This window comes from Megalobrama amblycephala, linkage group LG8 (assembly GCF_018812025.1).
Source record: "Megalobrama amblycephala isolate DHTTF-2021 linkage group LG8, ASM1881202v1, whole genome shotgun sequence".
NCBI classification, from domain to species: Eukaryota; Metazoa; Chordata; class Actinopteri; order Cypriniformes; family Xenocyprididae; genus Megalobrama; species Megalobrama amblycephala.
In genome coordinates this window covers 19526189-19544640 of record NC_063051.1, presented here as the reverse complement: position 1 = coordinate 19544640, position 18452 = coordinate 19526189, and the positions used below count along the sequence as shown (strand labels likewise).

General features: G+C 34.7%; 1 protein-coding gene across 1 annotated transcript in view; it reads left to right on the top strand.

The window, feature by feature from the left end:
• ror1 (receptor tyrosine kinase-like orphan receptor 1) overlaps positions 1 to 18452 on the top strand; it is a 143305-nt gene that overhangs the window by 1060 nt on the left and 123793 nt on the right. The gene's annotated exons all lie outside the window — the stretch shown is intronic.

The window sequence follows — 18452 nt, the reverse complement described above, 5'->3', positions numbered from 1 at the left end:
TGTGTCTATGTTACATATATTGGATGCTTGACTGATTACTACAGTAGTCAAAACAATTACAGTATGTAAAAGCTACACAAAATAATTACAGAGTATATGTAGTTCATAAATGTAAGCATACCCATAAATACGGCAACATGGATACTGTAAAATAAACTGACCTGAATTTGTTTAAGGTCATATTATAATACAAACGACATTGTTTTTAATATTAATGAGTGTTAGATGTGCGAAAGCAGTATATTAAATAGTATTTTGAGGCTTAGTGATATGCATTCGTTTATCGGTACTATTTATTTACTATTATTACATAGATAATACAGTGACCATATTTTATAGATATACTGTCCAGGATTAATCCAAGGAAGGGAAAAAAAGAAAGAAAAAAATTAATTACAATGTGTCTACTATTTACGAACTGTTTCAAATTTACGTTAAATCTGTAGCTTATTCGAAGCACTAATCAGATGATGATGATTTAAAGCACGAATTACTGTACAACTAAGGTAATTTCAATTGAATTGTTAGGTTAAGTTATACTAGAGTGAATTTATCAGCATGTATGACAAATTTTACTAATAAAACAACATCCTGCTAGTGAATCAAATAATATTGGTTACTTACGTTAATGTTATAGCGTGTCTTTAGTCGGTGACGTGCAAAGCTTTCTGTATTGAGTTGTCAGTAGGGAATCTTAACAGTTGCTCCTTATTTATAACTTAAAGCAGTGAGTGTTGTGGCTTGGACAGATTTTTTTTTTTTTTCCAGATTCCTGCTTTGTTCGTTGTGTGCCATGATGTCTGTACTTTAGGATGGGTTCCATTTTATGTTTTGGCATACATTTAGCTTGAATTTTTAGCTGATGGATGAGATTTTTGTCAATACGTGGCTTGCTTCACTTTGTCTATATAAATTCACTAGTGTTTTCCCATCTGTTCTAGATAGTATCCATGAATATTTTATCACAAAATGTAAACTTTTTCAGATGGAGTTTTATAGACACTATGCTACATATATCCAACTATGTCATATTTTTTTAGAGCGGTGGGCAAAATGGAAACAGACGGCTTCCGTGATCCAGTCTTTGGTTTTAATAATAGTTGGTCGATTATAAATCACTGGGGTGGAACAGACTGAATGTTGACACGAAAGCCATTTTACCTTCAAGAAAAGCCTACGAGGGAAGATTTGACTTGTCGTAGTGAAACTCATTGGTTTAATCTGGTCTTCAAGTGTACAGTACAGTTACTCAAGCATCAAGGCTCCCGTCTTTAAAAAACCCTTCGTAGATGTTGAAGGAATGCCCGTTCAACCACATGTTCTAACTTTGTAAAACTGACGCAACCCTCGTGAACCATCCGTTTTTTGTTGGAAGGACTTTATAAATCTCTGTGTTGCTTGTGTATATTATATCACAGGTTGTAAACTTCTCTCTGCTCTTTCTGCAGAGTTATAAATCTTTATATCTGAGGTGTCAAACACAAGAAGTTACTGTGCATTTCATCTTTTATTACTAAATTCTGAATGTTGGCTGGATTAAAAAACTTGGCCTCTTGTATAATAAACAGAACGTGGGGAGAATTATATGGCCTACCAGCAGTTTTAACACTGATTAATTGCTCTCTGTTACCCTATGCTTTGTGCAAGTCTTCTGTCAGAGCTGGATGTTTAGGTCTTGGATGTGAGCTCGGACAATGATCTGTGTATTTTCACTTGTCTTTTGTGATGGTGTGATACAAGCTCTTAGTCCGTGTCGCTCTGTTTGGGTTTGTGGTAGAGCAGCTGGCAGAGTTTATAGCTGTTCAATTTCATTATTCAGCTTCATTGACATCAGAGTAATGTTGAACATCATTATAAACTGGCAATAGAAGTGTTTTTGCAGCCTGCTTTGTGAAACGTTGCATTGTTTTTTAATCTTTAATGTTGTAAAAAATATCCTTCGTTACATGACCTGCTTTTAACTTCTAAAAAATATTTTATTCATTTAAATTTCATTTTTTCATAGCTATCTTGATAAAAATATGAAGTGGCATCAGAGTAATGTAGAATATCATTATAAACTAAGTGGCAGGTTGCTATACTTTACTGTATGGTAATGGAAACCTTTTTTTTTTTAAATTAAACATTTTCAATTATATTTATCTATAATGTTGGAAAAATAATGGCTTGTTCATTTATTTATCATTTTCATGGTGTTTACATGGCATGTTTTAAACATCTAAAAAATTTTATTTTATAATTTTTCATCATAAAAAATGGCAACAATATCATATTTATTTTTGTCAGTATGTACATTGTAAAAAAAGTTTGTTGGTGTAACTTAAAGGGTTAGTTCACCCAAAAATGAAAATTATGTCATTTATTACTCACCCTCATGTCATTCAACACCCGTAAGACCTTTGTTCATCTTCGGAACACAAATTAAGATATTGTTGATGAAATCCGACGGCTCAGTGAGGCCTCTATAGCCAGATAATTAACATTTTCAGATGCCCAGAAAGCTACTAAAAACACATTTAAAACAGTTCATGTGACTACAGTGGTTCAACCTTAATATTATAAAGTCACTTTTTGTGCACTAAAAAAACAACAAAATAACGACTTTTCAGCAATATCTAGTGATTGCCGATTTCAAAACACTGCTTCATGAAGCCTCTGAGCTTTACAAATCTTTTGTTTCAAATCAGTGGCTCGGATCACGTATCAAACTGCCAAAGTCACGTGAACTATTGAAATTTCGAAACGCTTAACGTAACAAAGCCTTGTTTACTGAAATCACATGACTTTGGCGCTCCAAACCACTGATTCGAAACAAAAGATTCGTAAAGCTTCGAAGCAGTGTTTTGAAATCATCAGGTATTGTTGAAAAGTCATTATTTAGTTTTTTTTTGGCACACAAAAAGTATTCTCGTCACTTTATAATATTAAGGTTGAACCACTTTTGTCACATGAACTGTTTTAAATTAGTGTTGTCAAAAGTACCGACTTCGGTACCTAGTTGGTACTGAAATTTAAAAAATGTGACGCTTTGAGCGCTGTTGAGTGGATTCGTAAACATCTCTGATTGGCCGTTGTTTTCACGGCTCATCGGATATGTCTGTGATAGGCTTCAATGATCAACGCAATGAGACACCTGCTTTCAATCGCTCGCGCTCCCACTTTCAAAGCGCTTTCAAATTCAAACACTTCCGTGTGCTTTCAAATGCTCCCACACGTTGATCATTGAAGCCAATCACAGGCATATCCGATGAGCGCGTCAACACAATGGCCAATCAGAGATGTTTACGAATCCGCTCAACAGCGCTCAAAGCGTCACATTTTTAACATTTCAGTACCGATAGGTACCGAAGTCGGTACTTTTGACAACACTATTTTAAATATGTCTTTAGTAGCTTTCTGGGCATCAATTATCTTGCTGGCAATAGAGGCCTCACTGAGCCATCGGGTTTCATCAAAAATATCTTAATTTGTGTTCCGAAGATGAACGAAGGTCTTACGGGTGTGGAACGACATGAGGGTGAGTAATTAATGACAGAATTTTAATTTTTGGGTGAACTAACCCTTTAAAAAAGTAAGTTACCTGGTTGCCTTAATTTTGAGTTCATTGAAATTAAAAATTTGAGTTAATACAATTAAGGCGATTGGTTTAATCAACAAAAAATCAAAATATTATGTTATCTGAACCACATTAATTATCTAAGTTGATTTGACAAAAGAAAAAAAATTGTGATAAATCATGAAAATAATTTTTTACAGTGTAGGAATATTTATCTTTATATAGCTTGTGGCAGCATATTGCATTTTGATAAGCCTTACCCTCCTTTCTCTTCATCTTTCTGGTCCATGGCCTGAAAAATGCTAATGGTAATATAAATCACAGGCCAAAAGGTCTGCAATGAATATAATAGGAAATGAGCTGCCACGATTATCTAAGAGATCAGACGTCTGCCAACACTTATCAAATAATTACTTTCCCTTGCCTGCCCAATGTAATGTGCCAGGATATGCTACATTTCACTTTTTAGAGGGCATGATGAAACATGGCTTTTTAATTTTAGCTGTAAATGTGTCGGAAAGTAAAGCTCTAAAGCCTGTTTACGTTGTATTAAGGACTCAACTAACCCTCAATGCATAAAGACTGGCAAATTTCTGGCCGCCCACAGTTGGGCCTTTGTACCTGCCATGCTCCCAGTGAGCTCATAAATACCTAACCTTTACTGCCTGTTCAGTCGAAGATTGATATTTGCTTTAAAAATGAAAATATATGTGCAAAGTATCAGTCATCTGGGAGATTTCTCTCTTTTCCTTCACACAGTGCTGGTCTTGACAGCGTCAGGTTTCTATCTCTGAGGAGAGCTTTGTACATTCATAATGTCGGTCTCGCTGTCAGTCTTGGAACATTTTTTTTTCACCTAAATAATGTGGCCTGGTAGTCAAAATCTGGCTCTGAAATTGCAGTAGTACACTGAGTGATGGAAGTGGGTGTTACTAAGCTTGGCTTGTTTTGAAAAGCATCTTTTAGGTGTTGAAAATGCTGCTATACTCATGCGCCCACATACTCAAGCCATTTGTAAAAGATTTTTTGGCATTGGCTTCACTATGGGGTTCCAGTCTAATCAAGCTTTTGTTGGATTTATTATTATTTATTTATTTTTATTTTTTTTTGCTTGTCCTTAGCTGCACTGTACCTAGCACTGCTTTGACTTGAACGCTGAGATCCAAATGGCAGTTTTCACATAGCGTGATAGACAGCTCAGACCTGGCAAGAGTTCTGATGTTCACCCATGCTGTTCTAAATGGAACGAGAAAGGCGTAAACGAATTAAAATTTGACACTTTTTGGCATTCAAAATGCCCTACTTTTGCCTCACCCTCACATCACAGTATGAAATATTTCATTGCAGTTTTGTTCAGTTTTTTATTTTATTTTATTTCAATTTTGATTAAACATTTCAATTTAAATCTGACTGGGTTCCTTTAAATCAGTGATCTTTTCAAAGAGAACACCAGCTGCGTGGCCATCGGGTCTTCTTAGAGCAGAGGCGATCATTATGATCTGTAGAACCCGGAAATATTTAATCTGTATATGGAGAAATTATTTTACACAAGTGTTTTGTCCGACCTGAACAGACTGTGGTTTTCTGACTTTGCTGAAATGATTGAATGCTCCTTGCACTGTTTGTGGCCCAAGTGGGAGAAGAGTCAGGCTAACTACGTTTAAGTTCATGTGCAAATGCGAATGTGTGTTTATGTTTGTATGCACTCACTGGGAGTGTTAAAACTGTGCAATCCAGATATCAGGAAATTAAATTTTATGGGTTCTAGACACTGCACAATGTTAACATAACATTTCTCCATTGCTGCATTCAGTTCATAGGCCAAATATTAATTTTGAATTTAATTAAGTTATTTAAACATTCTTATTCAGTAATTATTGTAAGTAGCTAGAAAGGTAGATCCTGTAGGTAAGAAAAGCTCAAGACTGTGATGATTAGCCCTGTTGAAGTGATTTAGATTTTTACAAGCAGACTTCAGCCGCAGTAATGCTCCACTTGCTAAATAAAAAGAATTGGAAAGATCCTCATTCTCTTGTTTTGTAAGTCCCACTCTTTTCATAAACCTCCTATTTATTAAAAATTGTGTTAAAATAATATTATCTGCTGTCAGCAACTCTTGAGCATTTTAAATTGAGTCGTGTATGGATACACATAGTAAGGCCTCTTGCCTTTTACAGACCTTGCAGTCAAACAAAGAGATTTTAAACAACTGTTTGTTTGTTTAGGCTGTTTTTTGTATGCATGTTGTCACTGCCAGTGGGTCACAATTAAACACAAGTCACTGTTTGCTCTGTTGCTTCAGGACATAAGCCAAAAGACCATTAAATGTTGGTAGGCTTTGTTAGAGACAAGCAGAGAAAATCTGAGATGTTGAAATGAAGGATTGTTATCTCCATGATGTACACTGTATATTTACTAAAAGCAGATTAATATGGAAGAAAAAAAAATACTTGAGAGGTTATGAAACGCCTGAATTTTTAAATTACATTTTATTTAATTTTTTTTAAATAAATGGTGAATCATCAGTTGGTGAAGTTATTTAGAGTAAGTATGTACTTCAATGTTATTTATGTTATTTATTTGGAGTAAGTATGTACTTCAATGTTATTTATGTTATTTATTTGGAGTAAGTATGTACTTCAATGTTATTTATGTTATTTATTTGGAGTAAGTATGTACTTCAATGTTATTTATTTCTATAACGTAATGTATTTGCATATATATATATATACATACAGTACAGTCCAAAAGTTTGGAACCACTAAGATTTTTAATGTTTTTAAAAGAAGTTTCGTCTGCTCACCAAGGCTACATTTATTTAATTAAAAATACAGTAAAAAACAGTAATATTGTGAAATATTATTACAATTTAAAATAACTGTTTTCTATTTGAATATATTTCACAAAGTAATTTATTCCTGTGATGGCAAAGCTGAATTTTCAGCATCATTACTCCAGTCTTCAGTGTCACATGATCCTTCAGAAATCATTCTAATATGCTGATCTGCTGCTCAAGAAACATTTAATGTGTACAATTGTACAAAATATTTGTGTACAATATTTTTTTTCAGGATTATTTGATGAATAGAAAGTTCAAAAGAACAGTGTTTATCTGAAATCTAATGTTTTGTAACATTATAAATGTCTTTACTGCCACTTTTGATTGATTTAATGCATCCTTGCTGAATAAAAGTATTCATTTCTTTAATTTCTTTTCAAAAAAATAAAAATAAAAATTCTTACTGACCCCAAACTTTTGAACGGTAGTATATAATGCTACAGAAGCTTTGTATTTTAGATAAATGCTGTTCTTTTGAACTTTCTATTCATCAAGGAATCCTGAAAAAAAAGTACACAACTGTTTTCAACATTGAAAATAATCATAAATGTTTATTGAGCAGCAAATCAGCATATTAGAATGATTTCTGAAGGATCATGTGACACTGAAGACTGGAGTAACGATGCTGAAAATTCAGCTTTGCATCACAGGAATAAATTACTTTGTCAAATATATTTAAATAGTACACAGTTATTTTAAATTGTAATAATATTTCACAATATTACTGTTTTTTACTGTATTTATAATTAAATAAATGTAGCCTTGGTGAGTAGACGAAACTTCTTTTAAAAACATTAAAAATCTTAGTGGTTCCAAACTTTTGGACTGTACTGTATATATATACACACACAGTGTTAAGGTTATACACATTGCGTTAATACACAATACACAGTTTTGCATAATATATACAGTATTGCAAATAATAATAAAAAAGTTGTATTTTTGGCAGCATAGAAAAGTCTATTTTTTGCAGGAGAAGAAAGTTCAACACGAAAATAAAAAAGAAAGAAAGAAACACAAATGTGATGTTTAACTGAAGTAATTAAATACATAGGCCTAGATTTTGATTAAATACATAAAGTATATTTGTGTTATTTAACATATTTAATTATTGCAGGTTTGCGTAATATTCTAAGTTTGCTATTCACTGTTTTTATTCATTTTCATGAATACTGAATCTGTTTTTGTGCACTGAGATGAGTAAATGCATGCTCACATTTAGTCTAGAACAACAAAAATCATCATGTTGTTTACACACAACGCCTTCGCACTTACTCCCGATTTCTCTCAACATGGGGAGAGGAGAGGTGTCAATCAGTAAATGGGAAAACAAAGTAACTTGCGTTACTTATTTGAAAAACTGACTTGGATATTTTGTTGTAAATTTAAAAGTAATGTGTTAATTTACTAGATACTTAGTAATCTGATTATGTAATCTGCATTACTTGTAATGCATTACGCCAAAACTAGTTGCCTTCATGTTTACATGAATGCATACTATGTAGTGCCAAAATATTGAATAAAAAGTCATATAAATCAATTGAAAACAGAAAAAAATGCATTTTCTTTAAGGGAGACTGTTAGCCCTATGTTGGCTTTGTGAATTCCTTCATTCACTCCACATCTCTTTTTCCTTCGGTTCAGTTGTTGTCTCTTTCCTTCTTACTCATTTATGCATGCAGCTAAGAGTCATTTAGCTCTCTTACTCTGTGGCAAAGCAGAAATGACTTACTCGACCACACCGACCATGGAATCCTGAAATAAAAAGCTTCATTTCCCTAATGCTTTGTGATTGGAAGCCAAACAGGCCACAGAAGCCTATGAGACCTCTGCCCAGCTATGTGCACATAGAGGAAACACTACTGTATGTCTGCCTGTGCTGTCTTAACTGCTCTTAAAGATTGACCCCATAGATCTGTGTATCACCCTTAACCAGTCTACTGGTATCTTCAGCAACACACACAAATCTTAATACTACACTAAAAAAGGCTGAAGGGATTATCCATCACCTCTGACTATTATTGTTTCCTATGTCATTTCCTCAACAATGACAAGCACTGACCAGTCTCCCACAAACTACAGGGCACTATAGCTTACATATATTTTTCATGTTTATGAAATACAGCACCGCTCATGTGGCTCCACTGTTTGTTTGCCTGTGGCAGAGAGGAATCTCATCAAGGCTTACTTGGATGGAAATTTTATTCAGCAGGAATGTCTTCTCCGGTCCCAGTGGAATCGGTGGATCAAAATCTTAAATAGCATTGAGGGGAAAATTGAGTTTACCTGTTTGAACTAGCTCTTTCAGATTTCCAGGTTAACAGTTATTTCATTTCCTTTTGGATGTTATTCAACTACAGCACTACTTTAAAGCCTTTTTTCTATATTTAGGGGCAGAGCCCTGATGTCATGTTTCTCTGAGACATCATTCAGGCTAGGAGCTATATGCAACTTTATGCAAATGAAAATGGTGAGGGATATTTATTATATTATATTATATTATATTATATTATATTATATTATATACAACAGTTCGTTCTGGTTCTCTAATCTGATTGGCTGAGAGGTCTTTCCAGCCATGCAGTATTTTACTAGTATCACCACAGGAACCGTTTCACCGTTTGAATCACTCCGCTTTCAGCATTCTCACAGCGAGTGTCATGGCGGACGAGCAAACCCACCATATTTTTATAGATACTACTGTTATTTTGTACCGGAATGTAGTTTTAGCAGTTTTTAAGTGAGAATGTAGTTATTTAGACCTCAGATATGCGATTTATATGTAAACATATAGCGCTTATTTGAAAATTTGTTTAGAGGCTTTCAGCCATCATTGACCATTCAGTGCTCATGTACCCATAGAGAACAGCTTCACCTCAGCCAGTCCTTTTCATAGCTTTATTTACATTGAAGTTAAGTCCTGTACTAACTAGAGCGCTGCTTTTGTATGTTTGACTGAACTGTTTGCTTGTGTTTATTTCCTATTTTACTTGTAATGTCTAGTGTTGTTCATTTAAATATTATTGTTCAATAAAAAATATTTTATATAAATAACATGCTGTATTTTTTGGTATTGAGAAAGAGTCCGTTAGTGATTTCGACTTCATTTAAAGTTACATTAATACGCCATCAGATGGCGGCAAAAACTGTCTTTATGAGGGAGTGAGTCAGTCGCAAAGACTTTTATATTGAAATGGACAGAAACAAGGAAAAAAGGATCTTACCAGACGCAACTGATAAAAGCATTGACTAGCGCTGTCATGGGAAATCCTCGTAAATGTTAAAAGGACTATTACAAAGATTTCCTTAGTGGACATTCAAACTGATTTTGTGATTATGAATATAAGATTGACCTGTTGAATATCAGCTAGATGGAGGTAATGTGCTCGCTTAGTCGATCTCTCTCTCATAATACTCTACATATTACAATGAGCTTCAATGAAGTGACTCAGCCTTCCTTCGTTGCAAGTTAGTGATGTTTTAGAATTAGTAATGAAGGCTTGGGCTCAACTGTTAAACTGTCAACATGAGATTTAAATCCATTGCAGAAGGAAGTAGTTCCTCACAAGAGTTTTTTTTTTTATGTTTCTTCTTTATTTACACACTTGTGCCATCGAACTGTTGTATAAAAACAATATCACACTCATAGCCATGCAATATGGCTGTATATCAGCACGATTACCTACAGCCGAATCACAGCCGTGCTGATATAGAGCCATATCGCACAGCTACGAGTGCGATATTGCTTATATATTATATTATTCATAGTAATTTGTTAGTTATTAATTTTATTGGGCTCCAACATCCCTGCAACCTTTCATCGTACAAGCAGTTTAGAGAATTGATGGATTTTTTTTTTTTTTTTTTTAAATATATGAATTCCTTTATTTATTTATTTTTTTTTTATGGACGATGACAATATCTAGAGTGCAGAGTGGCTAATGACCATGTATAATAGTATACCATGTATACTATTATATTACTAATAGTACCATGTATAATAATGTATAATAGAACTTGATAGCAAATTGGCAATCCAGCAAATCTAGTAAAAACAAAATTAAAATAAAAATGTATTTTACATATTATATTTACATATTATATTTACTATGTATTTACCTGTTAAATGTCACTTACTAATGTTAGAAAAAAAAATTGCATTATCCATTACTAAAATAAAAAAAAAAAAAAATCCACAGTGTTCGCTGTTTATCTCAAAATGGTCAAAATATTGTCTGATTAATTGGCCTGAATAACGTATCAGTCTCTAACTACTTACTTCAGCAAGTGAAGAAGGCAAAGTGGCAGGGTCAAAGACATGCAGAGAGAGGAAGCAGGAGTAAATGTGAGGACTTAATACCCTCATTGCTTTAGATATACAGTCCACTTGACTTCACAACAAAAGAGATTTACTGGACTAGGAAACTGGCAGATGAGTTATTCAACCAAACAGAGGAATGAGGTCAAGTAAAGGGGGCAGCGGTGAGTAAAGCAGAAGCTAGTAAAGAGTAGGCTTTCATTATTCCACTGATTTCACACCCGTACAAGTCAGTTCATGTTATCTGATTTAATCAAACATGTTTACTATTCTCAGTGCTTCTCCTTCCATATCCTTCCTACTTTTATTTTTATGATACTGCACTCAAAAAAATAACTTGTTAGTCTAACTTAATTCAATTATGACACCTATTTCCACACATTTTAACTGATTTATTTGAACTTAAGCTAGGTTAATTGTACTGATGAGTAAAATTCATCCTAATTGAATGAGATCACACCAGTTTCATTTGACGTATTCTGTGAATGTTTCCTGAACATAATTCACTCTTGTTGATCTAACCAGTGCTATTGCAATTCAGACTGGTGCCCTTGTGCAAAGATGCTTAAGTTTTCTGCAAAACATTTGTAGCATGCAAGTAATGATCAGATAAATAACTTCTCATCACTGGCTTTAGCACAGTTAAAGCTTGTTGAGAACAACATAGATTTATTTTACGTAGCCACCCATAGCCTAACCACAAGGTCTACACTTCAGCATAATGGTAACCTCAAAAAAATCGAGATAACATAAACTCTTTTAAATGTCAAATATAACTGAACATCAAACTTTAAAAGGTATTTCCCTTTCCTAAAAAACACATTAAACAGCACTTAATTTAAACATTTACTGTCCTGATCTATTCCTACGCAAAGCATGCTGGGAACTAGAAATCCACTGCCCAGTTTCAATCAATGCAACATAAATGATTTGTGTAGTCCCAACACAAATGGTTTAGGTTAACCTAACAATTTAATTTCATTTAACATAATACAATTGAGTGCAAATGCCAATTAAGTAAAAAACTAAAGATTTGTGTTGGTTCATCTTATTTTATTTAAATAGACTGAGCAAGCAGCTAGAATCAGTTTTTCGAGTGTGTATGAACACAAAATTAACTGTAATGAAAAGTTAGCACATAAAGTTCTACTGTCAGTATTTGTCAAAATCAACCTGTCTATGTGGATTATTGTGAGGTGTCAGATCTTTCCACCAATGATCACACCACTCCCGGGTATTTTGCACAAATATTCCATATTAAATGGACCTTAAGCTATTTATTGAAATTGCAGATAGCTATTTATTTATTTACATGCATGCTGCTCTGTTGTGTAATTAAATGTGTAAAACTTTAGCGGGATCTGTGGCCTGGCATGAAATTTGGCTCCACTTTATGGGGTGAATGGGCCTATTACCGACATTTTGAGTTATTATTTCTGACATGCACCACTGGACTGCCGATTTCAAATGAGAGGCACATTTAGTTTGATTCATTACTGTTTTATAGCATGTCCAAACACTGAAGCTCGTAAGACAAGTCTGTTGTTATTATTTGCCTTCAAAATGCCAGTCGGGAACATTTTTTCCCCTGCTATTAATTGTAGATCTTTATTTACAGTTTCTTCAACTGCAATTATGTATTGTAGTGAAATAGGCTTCATTTGAGATTTTGTAGCTTTTTATGTATTTAAGAAGACTTTGAATATAGCACACAAGTCATATAGACCACATTTATGGCACTTTTTGCTTTGTCTGTAGTAGCGTGATGATACACTTAGCTCACGAGACGTGCTGATACACAATATTGGGTTCACAAGACAATATTTTAACACTATTTTTAAGAAGTCTTCAATGACGAAATATATGAGTAAATGGTCGATTATTTTGACTGTTAATCGAGTAATCGGATATTTTTTTTTTTTTGTGGACCCAACTGAACAGCCCTTAAAGGTCCCGTTTTTCGTGATTTTTTTGAAGCTTTGATTGTGTTTATAGTGTGCAATATAACATGTGTTCATGTTTCACGTGTAAAAAAACACAGTATTTTTCACATAATTTACTTATCTGTATACCGCTGTTTCCACTGTCATAAAAACGGGCTGATGACTTCCTTGTTCTATGAAGTCCCTCCTTCAGAAATACGTAACGAGTTCTGATTGTGCCAGCGGTTCCTGTGTTGTGATTCGACAGCAGCTTAGCGCTCCTTGCCCGGAAAGGTCACGCCTCTTACCATAACGTGGAGATGCACGCGCTCAGTGTTATTGTAAACATGTCTTTAATTTTACCCTATCAATTTGAGCCGGAATCAGACCCGGTGATTGGACTGCGGGATGAAAATAACAGCGTTTCGACGACATGGCGACAAACACACTCTACAAACGCAACTCTTGTGTATTCCTGTGGGCGGAGGTTAGTCAAAAAACTGTTTTAGTGACGTCATTAAAGAAGGAAGTAGAGGGATGTAGTCCAAACTGGCCGTTCGATGTAGGCGACTTCTGTTAAATAAAAATATCTCGCTTGGCATTGAACTTTGAGCTTTAAAATTTTACAGATTTTATTTATACTCTAACAACAACATTACACACTAACTAAAGTTTGAAACATGGGATCACGAAGAACGGGACCTTTAAAATGACTTTTTTATATACTTATATAATAACAATGAGACAATAATAATTGGTTCAAATAAAGTATCAAAAGCAAGTAATCATGATTTTATTGAACAGCACTGTTAAAATATATAATGTAATATATATAATATAAACATAATCAACATATGTTATGTATTATAACAAATGCCTGCAGAGGGTGCAAACGGCCTGGTGGTTGTTGTTGTTACACTTTACAGCATGATCAAATACTTGTTTAATTTTGAATCTTTAAGATTTGGCCACTTCTTTATGATAGAAATGTCACAGCCACTGTAATGTTTTTGAACAAGAACATGTGGACATTAAAACATGCAAACTCAAAGCAAGGGTTTAAAATTTGATTTTGAAATCACGACAAACAACAATTTGTATATTTAGAAACATATTAATGTGTTTTCCTTTGTTAGCGTAGGTTTAAAAACGATTATGTTACAAATCTGGTGAAATGGCGCATATTGCGTTCCCAGATGAATGTTATAACAGTGCAACACTTCACTATGAAACACAAAGCACGTCACACTTTATATGCACATTATTGGAACAACAAACAAACAGCACATTCAGAGACTGAGTTTGTGTGGAGCATTTACTATGAATGGAGCTGCTGAATTATCATTTGCAGTAAAAGACACAACAATGTAACGCAAGCACTGTAAGAGGTTTTGCTACTAACTCAACTGCAACATGCTGATATCGTAAGACATTTCACCTAAATGAGAAACTTCGTCACGTTTAGATATTGTGACATATTGTGTCTTGTCACTATGAACTGTCATTGTAAGGAAAAGATCAGCATGCACACTGTTTAAGATTTCTTCTTTTGTATTCCATAGAAATACCTTTTTATACCCTGGAACAACCATCATCTCATTTTTTTATGGTAATGGATTATGAAGGTTTGCTGCCAACCTTATGTTCAGGTCACAGACTGAATTGAATCATGGCACTTCAAGTGTTGCAATGAATCGTTTTGCTGTAGAAGCTTTTGGATTGCTACTATTTTTGGGGCAAACATATGTAAGAGTAAGAGCATATAAGAAGCAAGGAAGTTAGAAATCTTTTTTTCTCTTCCTCCTATTGACTGAAAATATCTAGACAGCAGCTCCCTCAGGTTTGTGGAGAAATGAAAACACTATGCTCCAGTAGTGTATATTACACTTGAAGCAGGTCACTGAATCTTTCACCAAGATTATGACATTAATCCATCCTCAGAAGGCAATAAAATACCCTCTCAATTTTTACTGCTGTCAACACTTTGTGTCTGAGTCTATTATTTTATTTCCCTAAAAAAAAAAGCTCTAACCACGAATATGCTTGTAGTTTCTCTTTCTCTCCATTTTCTCTCCTCAAAGTGGAAGTTGCATGCACAACTCACACTGTTCCTCATCTTGAAGGTGGTCTTGGACGGACCCCAAGTTCGCCTGGATGCTTAGTAATATGAAAGCAATTAGCAGCGGTTTCATGGTGTGCTGAGATGCGTGCAATAACAAAGTGACTATGAGTTGGTAGTGTCCAAGTTGGTGCGTGTAGTCAAGTTCGTCTACCAATAGGGATGGATGGCATATAATGTTTGGGGTCAGTAAGATTTTTTTTAAAATACTTTTATTCAGCATAGATGCATTAAATTGATCAAAAGTGCCAGTAAAGAAATGTATTATATAAAAGATTTTTATTTCAAATAAATGCTGTTCTTTTGAACGTTCTATTCATCAAAGAATCTTGAAAAATTGTATCACAGTTTCCATATAAAACTTTCAACTGAAAGTTTTCAAATGAAGTCTAATCAGAAATGTTTCTTAAGCAGCAAATCAGCATATCAGAATGATTTCTGGAGGATCATGTGACACTGAAGATTGAAATAATGGTTGAAAAATATATTTATGTGTATATGTTTGTGTGGCTATATCTTCCTGAACACACAAAAAATGAACAAATTGACATGAAATATTTAAAGGCACAATATGTAAGATTTTTGGATTAAAATATCCAAAACCTGTTACAACAATGTTATATATTTTGTTGACTTGTGTACTTATATTATTCCAAATGTTTCTAAGAATGTTTAAATCCAGAGAAATAAGCAATTTTTAACCAGAACACGGATCGTGTCCGTGCATCGCCTATCAATTAAATCATACCCATGTTACCCTCGGTTTCCAGTTTTATTTTGTAGAAACCATGGAAACGCCAAAGACGCTTTAATATATTATGTGTTTTATTAGACAGGTGAGCAACTGTTTGGATGGATACATTCATCAACAAATAAATAATCATGTTATATAGCTCAACACAGCAAGTCTTATTGTTTAAATCTCGTTTTCTTGATTTACAGCAATTACCATGTTTTACCATGTCTAATATCGATCTAGCTTACTGCAGTGTGCAACAAGTGTATCATAGTAGCCGCTGAGCGAACGTAGCACTATAACAACTTTCAACACACAAATGTATCTAATATGATAAAACAGTGCTGCTTTGCCCCAAATACGCTTTGCCCAATAAAGCAGAAGCAGCGACTGCAGCATAATAAAAGTTCCACTGCTCTCGAGATGTGTGTCGCGCTCATCTCCCATTGCTCCTGCTCTGCTTCATACAACAGTAATGTTAATAATCTCATCCATGAACATGATTTCTGCCAGAGTCCCATCCTGATTCTTTTCCACTGGCTGTAGACATGAAGTCAACAACACATCCCATGATTCCACAAAATCAAGACGTCATCAAGCCACACCTTTGTTTTAAATAAGTGGCCTCAAGCTGCAAAAATTTACATATTGTGACTTTAAAGGTGCCATCGAATGAAAAATTGAATTTATCTTGGCATAGTTAAATAACAAGAGTTCAGTACATGGAAATGACATACAGTGAGTCTCAAACACCATTGTTTCCTCCTTCTTATATAAATCTCATTTGTTTAAAAGACCTCTGGAAAATAGGCGAATCTCAACATAACACCGACTGTTACGTAACAGTCGGGATCATTAATATGTACGCCCCCAGTATTTGCATATGCCAGCTCATGTTCAAGCCATTAGACAAGGGCAGGACGTCTGGATGTGCACAGCAGAATCATCAGACTAGGTAAGCAAGCAAGGACAATAGCGAAAAATGGCAGATGGAGCAATAATAACTGACATGATCCATAGTTGCGTCCCAAATGACGCACTATACACTATGCATTTATACACTATGTACTTGTGCACTATGCACTTATCCATGTAGTGCGTGAATTGTATAAGGTTATTTTGTCCGATCCTCCCTTCCCCTCCACTACGTAATTAAAGCTGCGACAGTTGAGTGCACAAAGTGTCCAACATTCCACACTTCATTTTTTCCGTTAATTTAGTGCATCATCCGGGTATTTAAAGTGCACTTTTTCTTTTTGGAATTTTCTGTGTGAACGCACTACTCGGACTATTTATACTTAAAAACGTCATAGAATAGTGCATAAGTACGCGAATTGGGACGCACCTCATGATAACATGATATTTTTAGTGATATTTGTAAATTGTCTTTCTAAATGTTTCGTTAGCATGTTGCTAATGTACTGTTAAATGTGGTTAAAGTTACCATCGTTTATAACTATATTCACGGAGACAAGAGAGCCGTCGCTATTTTCATTTTTAAACACTTGCAGTCTGTATAATTCATAAACACAACTTCATTCTTTATAAATCACTCCAACAGTGTAGCATTAGCCCGTTAGCCACGGAGCACAGCCTCAAACTCATTCAGAATCAAATGCAAACATCCAAATAAACACTATACTCACAGGAATCGATGTATGCATGATGAACACTTTGTAAAGATCAATTTTGAGGGTTATATTAGCTGTGTGAACTTTGTGTTTGCTGTTTAAGGCAGTTGAGAGCTCGCGGGGGCGGGGGAGCGGGAGATTTAAAGGGACCGCACACTTAATCGGTGCATATGTAATAATGGCTCAAAATAGGCAGCTAAAAAAAATTAATAAAAAAAAATCTATGGGGTATTTTGAGCTGAAACTTCACAGACACGTTCAGGGGACACCTTCGACTTATATTACATCTTTTGAAAAGGGGTTCTAGGGCACCATTATTTTATTATGTAAAACTATGAGAAACTACGAGAGACATGAAACCAGCACAGTGTAGAAGACTGGTTGCTAAGGACAAATATACAGTAGAGTGCTCATTAAACACAAATATTTGACTACAGATTACTATGATTGACCAATTACAATAAAGCATTCTAGAAATGTACCTTCCTTTTCCACAAGAAAAAAAGTCAGAGCATTCTCTTCTGGTCTTTGAGTGCCTCAAACAGTCTGGAAAAAAATTAGGAAAATATTCCCAGATGTAATGTCACAAGGGCTTTACACCGGCCACTGCTGCCCCACAATTCCCTCCTAATTGATTGTCCATTTTCCTTTCCAGAGACCAGGCCAAAGGGGTTCTGTAAGCAAGTAAAAGTGCGTGGCTCTCTGCCAGAGCTTGTCCACTCAGCTTTAACATCTGCATTTGGAAGTGTGGGTTTGAATACTGTTTTCCGCATCACTCAGCCCTCAGTCTCTGAGTGATACGAACATTAAGCATGATGCCGACAGTGCTTGGCATTTCTCAGCGTGTGTGATGTTGTTTTTCAGTTTAGATTTACACCTATATTGAAGCATTTTCCAAAACTAACAGGATGTAATAACACAGAAACAGAGACTAAGATAACAAGGCTGAAATTTCTGGCAAACGCAGCATGAGATGAGATATTTCTCAGAAGGTAAAGCCATTTTCACCTCTTCTTGAAGAAGCTAGGCCAAAAATAATCTATGTGAAGCATATATCACAGCTCTTTTGAGCCTTGAAGAAAGTATAAAAAAACTTGGAGAAAGCATAGAAAAAGTTTTGTTAGTTTTAAACTATCTGCTATCAGTTTGACTGAACTTGCTACACATGTCTGGAGAAGAAAAATGGAGTTGAAGGGGGAAATGTATCATCTGAAGGTCTTTTTAAAGCATTTGTTAAGCTTAAAGCTTTGATGTTATAAGCAAAGCATAACTAATAGAGCATGACAAATGTGTTCTTATCAGCAAACTGATAACTTCATCTCTATCTTTTA